At 44.4% G+C, this 16,136-nt stretch overlaps 1 protein-coding gene across 11 annotated transcripts in view; it reads left to right on the top strand.

The window, feature by feature from the left end:
• The first annotated feature begins 2,634 nt into the window (after positions 1 to 2,634).
• The window catches only part of NUMB (NUMB endocytic adaptor protein), a 95,512-nt gene continuing 82,010 nt past the window's right edge, over positions 2,635 to 16,136 (top strand). For 6 of the 11 annotated variants that reach the window (XM_080596010.1, XM_080596019.1, XM_080596008.1 and 3 more), the window contains exon 1: positions 2,635 to 2,747. The gene's annotated coding sequence lies outside the window, so the exon portion shown is untranslated. Of the gene's footprint in view, positions 2,748 to 3,139; positions 3,384 to 4,012; positions 6,066 to 6,110; positions 15,435 to 16,136 lie in introns of those variants that run through there. The other 5 variants (XM_080596016.1, XM_080596013.1, XM_080596014.1 and 2 more) reach the window with 5 other exon arrangements.

The raw sequence follows: 16,136 nt of genomic DNA, 5'->3' as shown, positions 1-16,136 counted from the left end.
TGTATTTTTTTCCCATAGTAGATTTGTGTAGCTACTAGAAGCACATTTTTGAAACATTTTTTAACATTTTCAGAGCTCATCCACACACACAAGCTCTCACATTCTACCTCTACTGTCAAAAAGATGGAATTCCTCTGGGGTGAGCACAGTTATAGCAGCATAAAAATGCTTATGTTGTAGTATTTATACTGGTATGGCTTGTTCCTAGAAGGGATAGTATTACAGTGTGATTAGAGAAGGGAGATTTAATCGCCAACATTGTTTTAGATAGCCAATAGGAAAGAATGATGTTAAGCCTCCGGGTACCTGCACTGGAGATATGGAGTTTGTATTATCATGAGTGCGCGTGTAATGTACTCTCAGGTCCTTAGGGGATGGCATAATATCCTACTGTCCTGGTGAGACCAGAAAGGATCTCTTGTCTAAGAAAGCACCACTGACAGGAGCACGTGGGCAACACATAAACAGCCAGGTCCATTAATCCAGCATATTACCCTATCTCTTCTGTTAAAAGGTGGAAAAGGGGCAAGGGCTGGATATATTGGGTGTGCTACAAAGTCTCTCCCAGTGCTTCATTATCCATCAGGATTAAAGAACCTTGAAGCCTTGCTTCCAATATCAGGCCTTGGATAATTCATTTTCCTCCTCTCAGGGAAACTCTCTGCAGGAAGACTGACTACACAGAACGTGACCCGCAGATGAGCATAGTGAATGGGCAGTTTGCTGTGTTGCATGCTCAGTTCGTTCAGTTAGGTGACCTCTAGGGTCATGGTCCTTTTCCTTTCCCACCACAACCCCCTTTCCCTTTGGTTACCAACGACTACATGGGGAGTTACGGAGATACAAGTGGCTGAGCAGAAAAGTGGTAATAGCAACAAATCAGTTTAAATATCCAACAAATATTTGTAAAAGCTATATGTAGCTGAAGCATATATTAGAATTTCATTTACAATAGTGTGTCCTGTCCTTTTCCTTACCCACTCTCAACTCTTTCTCACTTGGAAGCAGAACATCTTTACAATACAAAGACTGTTGCTTAGAAATTAAGGCTTAAGGCACCATGTTTCATCAAAAATTTAGTCAAAAATTCAGACTGTGAATAAGATGAAGAGTTAAACCAAAGCTATTGGGAATGCAACATATTAAGAGCTATGCCAGGTCAGAAATGACTCTAGGTTTCATAACAACAGAAGAAAACTCAGGACTGGTAGAAATATCTGTCTAGTCATTTTGGAACACTGGCTCAAACATAACTGTGTTGTGCTGGTGTCTGAGAGCAGCACTCAGAGTAACCGAGAAGCAGCTGCGAGAAGGAGGGCAGCTATCTGCTTTGGTTTTGCTTTCCAAACAGAGTGACATGTGGAGACCTTGAAAAAAAAATAGTATGTTCTTGTATTTTCTTCTTAATTTAATTCTTGAACATGTGGTGATTTGGGGGTTACAGAGCGTCATTCTGATACTTGGGGTTTGTGTCACCCTTCTGCTTCTGCCCCAGCACCTCCAATGTGAACTTGGTAAATGAACTTGCAGGTGATGTTCTGAAATGACCGCGGATTCCAGTTCCCATATGTCCTGGATGTGTGCTAGTTGACACACATCCTTTGTTGTTCTGTTCCTTTGCTTGATTTAGAAACAAAGAGGTGTAAGGGGTACAGTGCACGCAGGGAGAAGATAACGAAGATAATGATACAGAGAAGCCTTATGTAATTTTTGCATTTCAACTTCCTGATTTTTTTTTTTTCAGCCCTGCGAACTGCTCTCGCTTGCATTTTGGTTGAAATAGCTGCGTGAAAGCCTGGCGAGCGCTGTCGGGAATACGCCTGCCAGCTGGTAACGTGCTTCGGTGAGGCCCCTGGAGCGCAGCCGCAGGGGCGCTGCGCGGAGCATTCCCCTGGTGCCTGCATCCAACACCTGGCGCTGCCCCCGCTCGGAAAATGGAGGCCTGCTTCTGCTTCGCGGCCTCGGGGAAGGCGAGCGGAGCACATTTAGCTCCCCGAGCAGCCCGGGCACGGGAGCTAACGCGTGACAGAGCGGCCCGCTCCCCGTTCCCTGCGGCCAGCCCGCAGCCGAGGGAGGATCCCTGGGGACGAGAGGCGTCTCCCTGTACCCCCGCTGGGCTAACGGAGGTGGCACCGGGCCCTGCGGCAGCACCAGGCACCACGGCCTGGGGGCGAGCGCCAGGAGCCCTTGGTGGCCCACGCAGCCCCGCCGAGGGGCTTCAGGCGGCAGCAGGGGCCGAGGGGCCGGGCAGGCTCCTGTCGGCCCAGCCGGGGCAGGCTCCGCGGGCGGCCCGCGGGCACGGGGCCGGGTTTCTGCCCGGACCCCACCGGCAGGACCCCGCCGCCGCCCGGCCTCCGCGCACCCCACCCGCCCCCGCCCCAACGCAGCCTAACCCCGAGCGGGGGGGCGGGCCCACCGCCTCAGCTGGCACCTCCCGCAGCCTATCGCAGCGCTGCCCTCCGGCCCCTTCCCCCAATCAGGAGCGGCAGCTGAAGAGTGGGGGCGCCAAAGCCTCGGAGTGAATAAAACACCGGGGGCCCGTGGGCGGGGGGGAGGCGGGCTCGGCGCTTTGACGAGCAGCTCGGCGCACCAATCCGAGGGCAGAGCGGCGGGGAGGGCGGCCAATGGGACGCCGGGATGGGCGGGGGCGGGTGCAGCAGCGGCGGCGGGGCCGGGGGGGGGGCGGCGGCGGCGCTGCTCGGTGGCGGAGGGCGGCGGCTGAAGAGGCGGCGGCGGCGGGCGAGCAGGTGAGCGCCGCCGGGCCGAGCTGAGCCGGGCCGGGTTGGGCCGGGCCGGATAGGGACGGCGGGGGGCGAAGCCTCAGGTGGGGGGGGAACCGGGGGGGAACCGGGGGGCGCCGCCCGGTCCCCGCCCCGGTGCAGGGGGCGGCGGGGAGGGCGCGGGTGGGGCCCCGCTGGGCGGCACAGGTGGGGCCGGCCCGCTGCGGAGCCCCCGCGGCGCTTCCGGGGCTGCCCCAGGCCGCCCCCGCGCCCCCGTTTGCCGCGGCGGGGTCCCCGCTGGGCGCTGCGGCTCCCCCGGGGCCGGGGGCTTTATGTAACGTGCTGTGAGCGCCGCGTAACGGGGCCCGGGGGGGCCGGGGGGCTCGGGGGGGGGGGGGTTGCTGCTGTGTGCCTGCCCTGCCCTGCCCCGGTTCTGCTCCGTGCGCCTCGGCTCAGCCGTCAGGGCTGGGAGATGCTCCCGGCTCCGAACAATGTCCGATTGTCGCCTCCCAGCGCGGCTCTGGTTGGGTTTTCTGGTGGTTTTCCTCATTTTTCGGTCTTCCTGCCTCTCCGGCGAGGCTGCTGAATGAGAGGGTAAAATGGAAGGCGCAGTCATGCTGCTTGGCCATAATACTACTCCAGCCGTGGCTTGTAGAGAAAAGGGTAAATATTTAAATGGGCTTCTGACTCATCGCTTCTATTTGACTTATTGATCCATGGTTACTGCTGAAATGGGCTTTATGCTTATGCAGAAGTTAATTGTTGCCATAGAGAAACGGTATTGTTTTTCGGCTCATTAGTGTGTGTTTTCCATTTCTTCATCTCTTGGCAATCCTCGCTGGACGTGCTGCTTTTTCTTCCCCCTAGCAAAAATCTCATGGAGGAAATAAAAAATGATGCGAGTAAAGTCCAAAAAAATGAGTCTATGTTCATCCTTGTTGGTGATTCTCTGATTATTTTCATAGCTGGAGTTATCCTACAGCAAGCTCTGTTTCATCTGTAATTGCATAAAGCCTTGGTTTTAAGCCTCAGCAAAACTTTGATTTGTAGAGCTCTAAGCAGAACACGTCAAAGAACCTTTTTTCCCTAAAGCTTAAATAGGAGATGCAATTCAAATGAAACATTTATTATGCTTATTAGCTGTCTTTCTTTTCTTTTTTCCCAGCCTGGGAATTACTTCCCTGTGTTTATTACTTCTCTTAAACGTGTGGAAGCTGAAGGTGCGTGTAAACTAGACAGTAGACAAGTTTATCTTCTTACTCTGGTGTTGTTAAACCTTCTGGTATTGTATTAGTATCTGACAGCATTACACATTTAGGAAGAAGAGAAACAACCTAACGAGCCACACTGGGCTCTCAAAACTCCCAAGACTTCCCAGCACTATGTTTTGTAGTGTAATACAGCTGCTTGGTGCTGGAAAGATCTTTACGTACTTTTCTTTCCTACCATAATGAGAGTGGTGGGTTTAAAAACTTGCTGAAATAAAAGTCAGTGCAAAAGTGCTTGCCTCCCCAGTAACAGGGGCTAGGAGGAATACAAAATGTTGTGGGGTTTTAGTCGCATTTTTTTAACAGCTTGTTACAGCACTGTACAGGATTCTTCAATTCTGCCTGTAGCTGCTTTCCACTACCAATATTGGTGGAGCTGCATAATACTTAAAATCCAGCATTTTTCCCTAACGCAATAAAAAAGTAGATCTCCTGCACTTCAGGAATGCTGTTCTACAGCATCTCTAAGGTGAGAGGTGCTTGTGGCAGCCTAAGCTCGTGTAATTGCCAACTTTTGGGGTCCTATTGTGCTTATTTCACTCATCTGACACTCTGACCTTGTTTGTTTTTATTTTAGGGAGGGATTAAACGTTATTTATTCTGCTTGCTTATCAAGCAAGCATGGTTTAAGCTAATATGAAATCGTGGCTTTAGTCTTGCTTTTGGAGTCTATGATTGACTGGTGAACACATTAAAATAATAGATACTTCTTCAGTCCAGGGATCTGGATCTTTAATAACTGACACTACAGCATATTGTCTTTCCTTTTCTGCAGAACACCAAGTGTAAAGTCTATCAAGCTAAGACTTTAACATGTCCTCCACAGCCATGTTACTGCACTACCACCAGAGCAGCTTTGATTTCTCTGGCAATGCTTTCCCCCAAAAGAGCTATTATTCTCTGTCACTCCCTCTTTGCTGATCCAGCTGAGAATGGTGGTACAGAAAATATTGAACTTCAGTTGGATCGACTGCCTGAACTGGCTGGCTTCGTGGCTATGCAAACGTTACTGCTGGTGCAGGAGGAGGAGGCTGTGACCGCTCTTCTCTGAAGCAGCTCTCTTAGTTTTGCCTAAGCTTGTCAAGATCTTGGCAGTTTACACTGGGGCTGCAGTGGTACTGCCTCCTCCTTGTCTGTGCATCTTCCCTTGCTGGCACGGGAGTATTTGCAGCCATGAGTTAACGTCAGGGAGTTATCAGGCTGGTGTAATGAATTGCTTTTTCACTTTGTTAGGTTTTGGCTGGATCATGTTTCTGAACTGGCTGCCCATTGAGTGGGTGAGGAATAGGGTGGGAGATGGGGCCATAGTAGTTCTGTAGTAGTTCAATTCGCTTGAGCTTCTCTGGAACTGTACCTTTCCATCAAATGATTTGGGTTAACAAAGACCTCTAGGAAGCTGTTTTGTGTTGGCTTGGCTGGTAAAAACACAAATTGGAGAGTGTTCTTCCGTTTTTCTCAGCTGACATGTTGGTGTGGGCGGTAATGATGATGAGGGGAGGGTGAGGAGCTAGGGCCAGGCTAAGGGCAGTAACCTTGGACTGACACAGCCGTGTCTGGAAGAGGAAGTTTGTTCTCACCTTAACTGTGGCATCCATCAAATACCCGTTTTGAACTGCTATTCTTTTCAGTGCACAGTTAAAGGAGATGTTGCATCAGAAACAAGAAAACTTTCGTAACAAACAAGATCGGGAGGATTATTCCGCTGTGCAGTAGGCAGTGCTCTTTTTTCACTGTCATTGATTGAGACTTGAGCTGATAAACTCGCGAACATTGATAGGCTGCCATCAGTCTGGAAGTACAAATGGTATTGCGTCACGTGAAAGCGCAGTTACACATTCATCCGGAGTCCTTTAAACTGAGTTGGAAGAGATGCATCTATGAAAATCTGAACCGTTCGGCATTTGTCTTTACAGAGTAATTCGTTGTGGAGCCGTGATGTTCTGTTGTGATCACATCTGATGTTTCTGGAGAGTGATTTATACACCTTCTGTTTGTGCAGTGTTGTGACTGGAAGTGTGGCAGGACAAACGATTTGTGTATGAGCCCAAAGGAGGAGTAGGGATGTCCGAATGTGAAGGTACTCTTGGGGAAAACGTGCAACAACGTCAGAGTTTGGGGGGCAGAAACAAGTCTTTGGCTTCTTGAGTGCTACATCCATAGGGTTCTTGGGTTTTGATGTTGAAGGCAGAGCCCAAGTTCTTTGCCTTCTAAGTGAAATGCTGGTGTCAAATACAGTGTTTTAAAGCTTGGACCGAGCTGTCTGGAATTTTTTCCGGTTACCTTTCCTTTTCTAGGAAGCAACAATCTGGAAATTCCTGATGGATTGGGTTGTAAACAACACTCTCTAATAAACTCCCAGGGCATCTGTAAAGATTAATCAGAGCTGCTTTTTGTAGATACTTGGTCATTGGCTTGGGCTTCTTTACTGGGCACAGATCTAGGAACTCCAAGTACTATTGAGGCTCTTAAGAGAAAAACGTATACTGACATGCTTGGCCAGAAACACTTTTACCATATTTTAACCATACTTAATCTGAATGTGACCACTTCTATTCAGTTTATTTTTTGTAAGGGAAAAAACAAAAACAAATGTTAAGGGTTCCTCTTCTACTTTTAATGTTGTTTAAACTTGATTAGCACTGTTTTATTCTGTGTCTGGGCTTCACTCCTAACAGGGAATTGATTTTTAGTGTTTTTATTTTCTTAAGTTAACTTCTGTAACCTGCTAAGACCAGAGATGCTTTGACTTTCCCAAGGCTGTGCTGCTTGCTGAGGGGCAGAACTGAGCATCCAAGTGCCAAACTCATAGTTACTCAGTTTACCTTGCAAGCAAGTGCTTCGTGGCTGCTACTCATGAGTCTTTGGTTAGCTAATGTCTTTGTGCATTGATCTAAGACTTTGAGTGAGGGTAGTCTGCTTTCAAAGGCATTAATTCATCAACTGTTAAAGTAAAGATCTGTGGAGGGATGGGAGTTAGTTCCTGGTACAAAGGAATGACACAAATGAAACTTGATTCCCAGTCAAGGTAGGCCAGGTCTCACTTTTTAGTAACTGACAGTAAAAGCATTGGGCTTGTATTTAACTTTGTATGCATGGTATGAGAGGAAAGAAAGTATGTATCTTCTTTCTAATGTGTTTAACAGAAATCATCTAATCTCGTTCTTGGATTTTTTTTCTGGAACTCGGTAGCATTCGAACAGTTTGAAGCGAATTGTCAAATACCATGGTCCCTAGAAACTTCACTGCTGGCTTTCCTTTTTCCTCTGATATTTGTTTCTTTCTTGAGGTAATAACCTAAATTCTGTGGAGAATAATCACTGGATACTCCTTGTCATAAAACAACAGTTGGTCCTTGGTTTGTACAGGCCACTGTGGTGCCACGGAGCCATACAGGCTCTGTGCTGGGGACGCGACTGGCCAGTGCCTCAGTACTGAGAGGAGAGAGATGTATTTTACAGCCTTGTCCCCTGGTGTGGATAGCTTTACTAATATGTTTTTGTGAAGTACTTTTTTTTTTTTTAAGGCTGGTTGCTGTCAAAGATTGCTTCATGTAATCTTCCTGCTGCCTGTTTTTTGTTTACAATGAGAAGGGATCCTGTTCCTACAAAGCCTGCAAGGCTTAACCTGGTCTAAAACCCCCAAGAGAGAAGTTACTTGTGACCAAGGTGGTGGTAGTCACAGTTCAGTGGTCTGTACTCGGCACAGGGTCCTGTGCGGATCTTCCTGGCGTTCCCCATCGGCGCGGAGTCTGCCTCTACGTTGGGATGCTGCTTGTCAGGTTCAAGCCCGTCACTGCTGTCCAGTTCCTTCCCTCAGCTGGAAGCATCGTGTCTGAGAAGTAGTCTGCTCGAGGGCCTTACACTGACCAGCTGTTGCAGATCTCTGTGATACTGGTTTTGCTTTTCAGGTTTTGGCAGCTATTTACCAATATAGGGGCTTTTCTGGATTTCCTTCCCCCAATAGCAGATTATCAGTAGTCTTGTTAATGGTTAGAGGTAATTGTTCACTATCTTCTCTTAATAGCCCTTGAAAATTATCACAGGTTAATATTAAATGTTCAGTTTTGTTTGGGGCCATAAGTTTTGGTGTTTTTGCATGGGTTAACGTATCTACATGAAAAACATCTCTTAAATCCTGTTGTTTTTTTTAACTGTATTTCTATGGGGTGGCTTTGAAAGTGTCATGACATTTGTATTTATAATATTTACATATTAGAATTACTTGCTGTTTTCTTAAATTGCATGAATTTATATTCTTTCTGAGGCAATTTGTTAATTTAAAGGTACCTTTCAGCTGTGCTATGCATGGATTTTCCTATGTAAAGAAAGTGGCCTGTAAAGCCATTCAGCCTGGGCAAGTGGTCAGCCCTGGGTGTTTCTTGGTAGCAGAAAGTCAGCCTCATGCGAAGGAGGGAAGGACTGCATCAGCCTACATCTTTTTGTCCAGATAGTTATCCATATCCTTCCACAAAATGCTTGTTTTAAAAGAGCCTTTCTGTATTTGATCATACATTTGTCATCTAAGCAGAAATGCTTCACCTAAGCAGTGTTTTAGATTTAATATATGGGATTGGTGGAAAGAAGGGAGTCTGAATTCTCTGAAAAACCCCATGGCTGCCTTTTGGTTCAGGGCATCGTGTTACGATAAAATCTGGGCTGCTTATCGTTTCATTTACAGTAGGGTTATGCAGAGTCAATTTGCTCTTTAGGCTTTGTTTGGGCAAATTGTGACCAGCTGGCTGAGATGGTCTAGGGACTTCTCCACCCGTTTGTAGCAAATGGCACGGTCGCTGCTTTAGGGCATTCCTGCGCTGGCCCCAGGAAGGGTGCAGAGGTGCATCAACAACTACTAGGTCTTCTCTTGGCCTTTTACCATCCTGAATGCTCTCGCTCCGATTTTCATAAGCAGTGCTCAGTCTGAGAGCCTTCCAAATAAGGTCACTGTTATTTTTTCCACAATACTGTCATACAAAAGTTCGTGATTGTGCAAAGACACTAAAGGAGAGCTTGGAAGGTTAGTTTGGCACAAATTTGAACAGCCGAAATGTTTATTTATTTCTTTGTCCTGTGAGGTAGCGTATGCCTCTTTAAAGAGGTGTATGCTTAGTACTATGTGAAAGTTTTCCTCATTCTTTAAAGTACAGAATTTGTACCTCAGAAAGGATGATTTTTGCTTGAATGCACGATCTTAGCTAGCCATTGATACAGACATAATGCACTTCCATGTTGGTTACCTCGTGTCAGACACAGTCCTGTATTTCAGTTGTATTTTTAGTCATGATAACTTATTCTCTGTGTAATTAAGCCTTGTTTGGACATTATTCACTTTGCATGTGAGAGTTTGTTCTCAACATAATTGCATACAGATAGTGTTTTTAGTATCTTGCCTGCACAGAAGCTAGAAACATAATTTGGGCTGGAAAAATCCATGTGGCTTGTCTGCCTACAGGATTTGTTAAAATTAAGCTAAGGACCCATTTCTGCAAATCTTACAGAGTAAACAGTATTCGTCATTTAAGTGGAAAAAAAGAATTTGGCTCCAGCACGTGGCAACTTAGCAGTTGTTAAATTAGTATTTTAATGCTGTAGGTTTAGTTCCTCCCTCTTTCTGTTTGAGGCAGGCAGAGCTGAGGTATAGAGATGCCCTAAACATGGTGAGGTCATGTGAACTGTGGAAGCATTATTCTTGTTTTAAAAATACTAAGGATAATGAAGATGATGATCTAATTTATTTATGAAATCCAGGGCAAAAAATCTGAGTCAGTCTTAATTTCCTTATTCCTCAATTTCCTGTCTTAATTTCTTAATAATGAACTGCAACGCTTTGCTGTGAACGAGCATGTTCACTTGGTTGGAAAGAAGTTTTCTGCAGAACAGCTTGCTGTCTCCTATTAGATGTTGTCTCTGATCTGTGGGAATTTGGTTGATTTGACGCTTTATTACTCTCTTTCACTTCCCATGTTTCAGAAGAAAATAGTATAGCTATGCAGAGGTAGGAAGCTTTTTGGAAATACGATGTATCGTGGAATGGTCCAAGATGCCGGATTGTCACTGATCTCCGGTCTTGCTTGATGATGGCTAACCTTCTTGCACTGCTCAGTTGCAGTTCAGGATCCCGGGACTGTTGGAGTGTATATTCCTTTCTTGAATTGGTTCTTGCCCAGAATGTTTCTCTGTTCCTGCAGCCTGGCTTGTTTTCCAGACCAGTATTATTGGGTGGTTAGTTGTCACTCAGCTCCTCAGGTAAGGCCCTGACTGATTAGTAAGGATCCACACTAGGTCGTCATCTCATGCATTTCAGATCTAGGAGCTCAGCTTGATTAAAAATATATATATATATATTTTTTTTTCCATGTTTGTTATCAACAGGATCAGTTCCCTTTTTCTGCTTCTGCAAGCACTAGAACTGGAGCTTTGGGTGGGGGAGCAAGAACAGAGGGGCTGTGCTGTTGTTAAAAGGAAGTGACATGGATCCGGTGCGTGCTGCCAATGAGGCTGTGAGCTAGTTTGTTCTGGAAGTGGTCCTGCCTGCGTGCCTCACCCTCAGAAGGGTCCACCTGAAGTGAAGATAATGCATTTGGGAGCTCTTTACACGGAGTTTCTTCTAGATGTATAAAGGATCTCTGCATAGGAGAGAGGCCACCAATAACTTGGTACAGGTGCCTTGTCAGTAGAGAGGGGTCTGTAGCTCTGGTCTTACGAGTAGTCAGCTATGGGTTGCCTTGTTGTAGGAAGTAAGTTTGCATGATGAGAACACAACTCATAAATGAGATGAGATCTCAAATCCATCCATGAATGTAGATCTTCTCATTACTACACCGTTATCTTCCTGTATACTTCTAGTAGACGGCAAGATGATATCTGAACCAACTGGATTCTGTTCTTCGCCTCACTCCTTGCTCCCACCATAGCGTTTCACAGGCTGTCCAGCCCTCTAACTGCAGGTAAACGGTAGTAACTGAATGGGCGTCTTGCTTTCTACAGCATTAGATCAAGTGGGAGATGGAACCAGTTGGTGTGGCCAGAATGCAGGCAAATGCTGAAATGATTGATGAGATGATTGTGAAGATACAGTTGCATCTTGCCAATTATAAGGTTTCCTTAGGGGGGAAAAAAATCTAGTCCTAAAATCTTTCTTCCTTTAGATCTTTAGCAATGAATGGAAAACTTCATTTCTTAAAGGAGTTAGGCTGTGGGGTTGGGTTTCTTAATCCCCCTTGCTTATACGTGATTGCCTCTGGCTCCAGTCATATCTGAAAATGTACAAACATGCTTATTCCAATCTCCTTAGTGTGGCTTTTACATAAATGATTGTTTGTTATCCAGTTTACTGCTTTGGTGTTTGGTTTTGGTAAATTCTGCGTAAGCTCCCTTTCTGCTTTCAAAGACGGTCTTTCAGCTTTCTAATGCACATCTTTCTGCTGTTTGCCTTTTAGCTTCATGAACTAATTAACAATTTATTTACTCAACTATTTGAGGTGACATTATATCCGGTCTAGTTCTGTACAATGAGATGGTGGATCGATCTGCTGTGATTTGCTGTCCCAGTTTCTTCAGTGGGAAGGGACTGGCATCGTATCACCCCCAGATCCCAAGGACCGCTCATCTGTTGTAGAATAGCTGTAGCCACAGTACTATGAAATTCATGTTGGAATTCCTTCCTTCTTCCAGATTTTTTTTTTCCAGATATACTTTGTTACTTCTGTGAATATCACCAGCAAAACCTTTGTTTGTTTGTTCTTGGACTGTGCATTCCTTGGTTTACCATGTGGTGTGGTGTTTGTAAGGCAGGTATGGCTGGCAAGGCCTTAAATAATACTGTCCTAAAGCTGCAGGCATAATTCTTGGGACATATTGTTTACAGAAAGTGGGGAATGGTGCCAGTACAAAATATGCTGGGAATTGCTTCTCCAGACAGCTGTTTTCATGGAACTGTGAGTAGCTCTTTCGCTCAGGACTTAATAGCTCATAAGGCATGAACAAAGCAGTTTGTTGAATCCTGGTCATTCTTTGCTCTTTGCTTCTTTTAGGCATATCAAAATGATTGAAGATGATTAGTTTAGGAAAGTAGCAAGGATGGTCTTTTATTTTTTTTCTCAGAGTACCAAAGTAGGTGTTTTCCCCCTTTAAAAGCAAACAAATGGTCGTTACCATATCAGGTGCCACTCACAAGGTATGTGTTCAAATTCAACAAAGTCTGTTTTTTTAAATTAAAAATAATAATAAGAAAAGATGTAATTCCAGTAATTCTGGTATGGAGTGCATGGGCATTCATCTCATGTAGGCTTAGGTGCTAAAGCAAACCCCATTTCTGTAATGTTAGTTATCACGTTATTCTGTGTTTACTTTAGGGACCTCATTATCTGCTGTTTTAAGTTTGGAAGTGGATTACAGGAGATCCTAGATTTTTATTCTAATTCTTTTCTTCCATACAATTTGTAAGTTGTTTTTACTTTTACTAAAGATAGGAATTCATGGCCTGTCACCACCCTCACTGTATTCCCAGCATTTGCAAAACCAAGACAAGTGTCTGTAATGTACATTATTTTCCTACAGTTATAATTCTTTAGTGGAGTTGGGATCATTTAAGCTCAGATACTTGGAAAATATGTACAGTGGTTACTGTTTAGACTGTCACATACTTTTTTACTCTGTGCTGTCCAGACAAAATTAGGGTAGCTCTTCACAGTTAACGTTTTTTTTGTGACTCATCCTTCTTGGAACAGAGATATCATTTACTGTTTATCTGAAAGGCGTCGCAATAGTTTCTTCTAATGCTCTTGAAATTCTCCTTTATTTGGTAATAAGTCTATATTGTCTAGTGGCCTTTAACCAGGTAGCAGAACTTCTATTTAACTGTGACTAGTAGATGTCTTAAGATCAAAAATTCAGGCTGACAAGAAGTGGGAGAGGCAGGACTGCAGCAGATTTTATAATTCTTTGTTCAATCAGTGAACTAAATCCTGTGTGTAGGTCTGATTCAAAACAGAATTCTTGTGAAGAATGTTTTAAGAAGGATGCGAATGTTGTGAAGAATGGTGAAGAAAATTGCGAATTCTTAGTCTGTTTTGCAAATTAAAATAACACTCTGTGGTATGGAACAGGTTTGTTGAAGTGGAAGGTGGTTGATGGATCCTTCTTCTCCTTCTGTATGCTCCCCCTGGGAGCTTCAAAGGGAAAGATAATTTTTTTTTTTAGTAAAAGACAATTTTTTTTAGATCTGACAACTTTATTTTGTTCTATACATCTCCTATTTGTTAATGTTATTTGGTGTTATGTCCAAAAAACTTAAATTCTGCTACCTTAACTTCATTCACTTTTAGGTTCCTGGCATGCCAGGCTCGGGGTTGTGAGTCATGTTTTGACCTTTCGTTTTGATGCACAGTAGAAAGTTATGCGTGCGAGAATGCCATTGAATACATTGAAAAGTATTTACTGCTCAGTATAGCAAATAAAACAGACAAGACTCGAGCCCTTTCTAGGGTTAAGGTGCCACATTCTAAGTTGCAAGATGCCCATAACCCCTGGAATTTATGGTTTTAAGCCTCATTTGAAGTTTATAACATTTCTGTGGTTTACAGGTCGTTCCTTCTAAAATACCGCTGAAGGAGGTGGTAGATGAGCCTCTAGGCAGTATTATGACATTCAGAGAAACAGCCCAGAACGTGAGCTGTAAAGTCAAAATTGAGTTTCCCCAGATAATTTTGTTGGCTAACGAGTATTTTTCATCCTGGCAGTGACACTACTCAGGAAGTCCAAGGGTGGCCATGGTTATCGCATGAAGTTTCAAACTGTTTGCCACCACTGAAAGAAGTGGTCTCATTGCTGACCATGTGTTTCTGCAGTACCTGTCTTGTGTTTGGCTCCTTGATAAAACCATAGCCACTCATTAAACCATCAGGAAATTAAAACAGAAAAAGAAGCGAATCTTTTGTGCTGTTGTGAAGAGCTAAATCGTCTCTAAGTTGTCTGGCAAATGCTGCTGTAAGGGAGAAAAGGAACTAGGGGCAGCAGTGGGCGGTTAGATTGCCACTGGCATCTCCTGCAACCTGGTCTTAAACATGAGAAGGATCCTAGCTTCCTTCAGGGCAGGTCCTCCTGGGAATCAACAAGACCACTTGCAGTTCGTAGCTGAAACTAGTTCTGATTTCCATGTGGAAGGGATATGCTGCTGATTTTGGGGGTGTTTGGAGAGCAAGAAGGTTGTTTATGTTTTGGGGGAGGAAGTTGCACAAAGCAGTAAACAAAAACGGAATTGCCTGTGAAAAAGTACAGTGTTTCAGCTTTAGGAGAGGTAAGTGGTTTATGTCATTTCTTCAAGGATGTTTTTCATTGCAGAAATGTAATGCAAGATTTGCTGGCCTAGAGAGGCGGGAAAGGGCAAGCATGGCCTTCAGGCCTGTTTCTCAGGACACTTCTGACTGGGGGAAGGTAGAAGTCCTGGGGACTGGATATGGGCTTTTTTTTCCTTTGTGCATGGGTATATCACTGATACTTGCTGTGTGGTTTTTCATTTTTGAATGAGGGTTCCTCATGTGGAAGATGGGCTGGTGTTAGGAGAGTAGTGGTGAGCATGTGCTAGCCCTGAGGAAATCTGTCAGGTGCCTGAGCTCGTTAGCCATGGCTAAAGCCATCAAGTTTTAGGCTTGTGGGAGCCAGGTAGCTTAGAGAACTTCACTTACACAAAACCTTGAGCAATGATAGACTTAAGCCATGAGAGGAAGGAAGTTATTGCTTGTGGGTCCTTAGTGTCTGTTTTCATCTCCCCCCTGTTGCTGGCTGTCATTCTCTGTGCTTCTGAAGAGACTGGAGACAAGCCTTTTGTCTGTGTAGTCTGCCTGGGAGACCTCGTTTATTTCAGGAACTGCCCCTTACAATGCTGAGCTCAGTGAGCATTGATTTTTGAGATGTGCTGTAATGGAAACAAGTGCTAATATATAGGAGTTTTTGAATGTTCTTGATTTAATCAGCTCCTGCTTTCAGGAAGACTGAATTGCATCTTCATAGGATTTGTGTTTCCGTGCTTGAAACCCTGAGGTACCGTGCGTGCAGGTGCAGTTACTTGCCATAACTGTTCAGTATGATCTGTAAAATCCTGTGTTTTACTACTTAAAAGTGAGAAACTGTTGAGATTTTCTATCTAATGCATTACAGGCTATGGCTGTGACACAGTTACTCTGTCACTATGTTCTGTGTTACTGAGGTATCAACTCAGTGCCTTTAAAGTTAATTTCCATTTCCCTGTAATGCAAAAGGCTGTGCCGGGGCCACATCCAAACTGGGAAAGATGTCACCACTCGCCAGGGCTCTGAGTCCCCAAACAGCTCTGCCGAGAGCACAGGATTTCTGAAGAGTTGTTAATTTCAAGCAGCCTGTGCGAGGAAACCTGGAGTATAGCTGAGCTCAACTGAATTTGAAAATACACTGCATGGACCAGTTATTATGAGGTAAACACCTTTGTATTTATGGGAGAGCTAAAGAATTTTAGCCATGAAAGAAATGTTGTATGATTATAGACTCAGTAAGATTTATTTGGGTAGGAGGAAGTGTTTAATTTCAGTTTGCTCCAGCCAACTTTCTGTAATACTCTGTGCTGCCAAATGCCAAGCTGAATCACTGTTTTTAAATGTTATTTCAAAGTAAACTTGCATTATACCTGTAACTTAGCAGAAGAAACTGAATATTAAGTGCACTTTGGTCTGTTTCCCTGGTAAAGATGTCTACTTTGTTTACTCAGCTATAACTTAGCACTTGATCCTTAACATTTGCCTGGAATTTTCCCACTCTGTTAGTTCGTAGTCTCTTTTTCTTTAGAGTGGTGATTGAGCGTTGCTGTGTGCAAGTCTGACTTTCTGAAAAGGCAGCAAGCAGCAGAGTTCAAAATATGTTTCAAAAGCAGTTTCCCAGTTTGTTTAGCGCTGCCATGAGGGTGGTCAATCTAGAAAACTAATGGATTATATGTGTTATAAGGTTTGGTTTTGCCCCAGACTTCGCAACATCACTGTTGTAGGTTATTAACTGTGGTCTGCACAGTTCTGTATCCATAATAAAGTCCAGGTGCTTTTGCCATTGAAACATTGTCATCTATTCCTATTCTTTGCTTTAAAAGTCTCTAAATTTGCTAGTATTAGCAATTTACTGATAAGACA

The sequence above is a fragment of the Anser brachyrhynchus genome, assembly GCF_964034855.1.
Source record: "Anser brachyrhynchus genome assembly, chromosome: 5".
In the NCBI taxonomy this organism is placed as follows: domain Eukaryota; kingdom Metazoa; phylum Chordata; class Aves; order Anseriformes; family Anatidae; genus Anser; species Anser brachyrhynchus.
Note: the sequence above shows the minus strand (reverse complement) of the source record. Positions and strands in the feature narration are given on the sequence as shown.